We start from the raw sequence: 3,517 nt of genomic DNA, 5'->3' as shown, positions 1-3,517 counted from the left end.
GGGAGGATCTGACTGGATTTGTAAGTGGCATTAGCGGTGGCTCTAAATTACTGTGTTAATATTCCAGGGGCGGTTTGATGCTTGGGAAAGTCTCCGTGCTCGGTCTATAGGAATGCCCCAAAGGGCATTTGAAATTCTTGGAAAACAAATAAAGCAACCTAGAAACACTAACTTATAAACGCACACACAATTTAAAACTTATAAACCACACACAATTTAAAAAATCTAACTAATGAGTTTGTGGGGTGGGCTACTTGTTCATGTGGGCTCAGCGTGTTCCTTTTGAGTGACTCAGATACTAAGTAAGGGGCACATGAAAGATCTCTTTCCTGCTTCAGCAATCCAGCTTTGTAAGAAATGCAGTGAGGTTTTCACCAGCTTGGAGGGAAATGGCTTTTTGAATATATGACTTCGATGTGAACTTTAATAAGTTCCATATTAATGAAAACCCCAATTAAGTGGTAAATGACCGTCCTATCAGTAAAACCCTCCAGCGCAGGCCCTCCAGGACCCCATGGACGCAGCGGCGCTGGGCGGGAGGGCGGTCCCCGATGCCTCGGCAGAAGGGCGTCCAAGGCTGGGTGGGAGAGACGCGGGGCGGGAGCAGTGCGTGCGGGAGTCCCCGAGGGGCGGGAGCAGGTCTGGGGAGGGACAGGACCCTGTGGCTGAGGAGGGAGCCAGAGCTGGGGCCCGAGCATGGCCTTGAGCCGCATGGGCCTGGCTGCCAATCCCACTCTGCCCCTCCGGGCCGTGTTCAGGCAGGTCGCTGGCCTCCGTGCATCCCCCCGCCATCTGGGCTGAGAGGGCCGCGGGCAGGGACCACAGCTGTCTCGAGCACTGCTGCGTTCATCCCAGCACCCAGTGCCTGTGGGGGCTGAATGAATGAGTGCATGAATCCGACGCCCCTCATGGCTGCCAAGCACTGCGACGCCCAGTGCGGGAAACACCCGACACTCTCTCCTTCTCTTCTCTGGTCAAACGAGTCCCCCTGTGATCAGCCCGGGGGCCACGGACAAACTGGACAGGCAGCTCCTGCCGTATGGCCAAGCACGTCCCAGACCGCCCAGCCCAGGGGGGTCCTGCCCCCCGGCCTTGCTGCACCTCTGGGGCCAGAGTGGCTCGGAGCTCACATCTCTTGCTGATGGCCTCTTTGGCAAACAGCCGGAAATTACAGTGGGGACCGTCGCTCACAGGACGCAGCAAGAGCACATCTGCGGGATGACTGTTGTTCCTTGAGCAGAGCGACGGCTCGGGCAGCCTTTGAAGGCCTGTCAGTCTGTGGCTGCCATGCCTTGCCACACGCGCCCCTGGGTCAGGCCTGACCTGCCTCCGGTCCTCCTGTGCCACTCTGGGCGAGGACAGAGGGGACGCCAGGCGACAGGTGGCCGTGGGATTGCGTGAGAGCCCGTTGTGCATGCAGCTCTGTGTCCGGGGTCACACACACAGCCAGCCATCAGCAAACGGGCATTCCACCCTCACCACGGGCAAATCAACTCCGTGTAGCCCTTCTTGGCAGCGTGGCAAACTCTCCTTCTCTAGAGAAGGACACATCTGTCTCATCTCGGGCACAGCTTGACTCAGCTGGATAGGTGACCTCGATGTCACGGAAGAGTGCATTCCATGGGGGCAGAATGGATGGCAACACTGCAATGTGGTTCTGGGGGTATCCTCGGGCTCCTCTGAGCAACTGGGATCCCTACTGGAGAGTGGAATTGACAACCCGGTGCTTGACCAGGCAGCCGGCCCGCAGAGGGGCACAGAGATGCTGTCGTCCACACCAGGCTTCTCCTCCTCAGCACCGGTGATGTTCCGGGGTGGGTGCTCCTTTGTGGCAGGGGCTGTCCTGTGTGTTCTCGGATGTTGAGCAGCATGTCTGGCCTCTATCCATCAAATGCCGGTAGTAACCCCAGCCACGACAACCAGGAATGTTTCCAGCATTGCCCAATGTCCCCGGGGACAGTAGCCCCGGCATGGGAACACTGCTCTGAGGAAAGCATGAACTGGATGTTGGTCCAGAAATGAGATTCTGGGAGGTGTGGGCTCGCGCATCCACTCGCTTCTGGGGAAAGAGGGAGACGGCTCACTTTATGGGGGACCCCAAGCCCACCTGGGGGTGGTGGTGGAAGTGAGAAGGCAGAATTCAACACCAAGAAGGCAGAATTTAACACCAAGCCTTCTGGAGAGGCTGAATGCAAAGGAGAGACCTACCTTCTTCATAGGTGTTCCGCCTGAGACAGGTGTCTGCCTGAGACAGGTGTTCTACCTGAGACAGGTATTCCGCCTGAGACAGGTGTCTCCCTGAGACAGGTGTTTGCCTGAGACAGGTGTCCACCCGAGACGGTTGTTCCATCTGAGACAGGTGTTCCGCCTGAGACAGGTGTTCTACCTGAGACAGGAAGACTTCCACCCTGTACTGACATGGGCAGCAGCAACTTTGTTGCCACCTTATTTGAAGTCCAGATAGCATCACAGCAAGTCTGAATGGCCGGCAGACCCCAGCAGACCCCAGCCTTTTGGCCTTGGATTTAAAAAGGCGAGAATCCCCAGCTAGGGCGGATCGATCTCATTTCCTTGAGAGCACATTATCTTCACGCGGCCTTGTGTTAATGTGCACGGGCTAATTTCCCTGATCCCAGCTGCGGACCCCAGTGCCCGAACCCTCCACTCTAGTCCGTGGAGAAGGAGCTCATCTGGGAAAGAGGCCACGTCTCTGGGGCGGGGGGGTGGTCACCTCTCCAAAGTGCTCAGAAGTGTTCAATTGCTCCCTGGGGACCCCGGCTTCCCTGCTAAGTGTCGCAGGACCCCACAGGACCTCCGCTGTGCCAGCAACAAGTCTGCCAAACGCCCTTGGCTGAGCACCGAGGTTCTCGGCTTCCGGAATGCCAGCTGGCTTGGAAACTCAGCATGGAGAGGAGGCTGCGGGGTGTGCAGGTTTGGAGGCCGTGGGCCTCACAGACCACAGGCCTGGCTCAGAAAACCCCCACCATGCTCAGTGATCCTAGGGTCAGACCAGGGCCCTTGGCCTCAGCTCCCACCGCCTCTGCCTCATCCACGCCAGCCTCCGTGCTCCACCGTGAACCACACATGCCTCGTTTTCCACCCAGGGACTTGGTCCTTTCCCCACCACTGTCTGGAATATTCCGCCCAGGAGCTTAAGTGTCTGGCTGCTTGTCATCGTTCACATCTCCGGCAGGCCTTCTGTGACCACCCACCCCCTTCCACGCCACACGAGACGGGACATTGCCTGAGTGATGGCAGACTCCATGCGGGACCCGAAGAAAAACAGCCGTTGTATTTTCTTTGTCTTGTATGATTATGATGAGAAGGTGGACAGTTTTGCATGTTGAATTTGTATAAAGCCGCCAGTAATGTTTCCTCCGTGTTAATGAGAAATTCGAGTGTAAGATACTTGAGAAGGAACTTGAACAATTTTGTATTGTGTTTTATGCCTTAAGCTGGCTCTGAGTCATTCCTGAAGGAGAACCTGGACGGACCCTTTGCACCGTGGATCACAATA

This window comes from Leptonychotes weddellii, chromosome 2, assembly GCF_054177405.1.
Source record: "Leptonychotes weddellii isolate Sample4059 chromosome 2, ASM5417740v2, whole genome shotgun sequence".
NCBI classification, from domain to species: domain Eukaryota; kingdom Metazoa; phylum Chordata; class Mammalia; order Carnivora; family Phocidae; genus Leptonychotes; species Leptonychotes weddellii.
The sequence above is the reverse complement of the archived record's forward strand: the minus strand, read 5'-3'. Positions refer to the sequence as shown.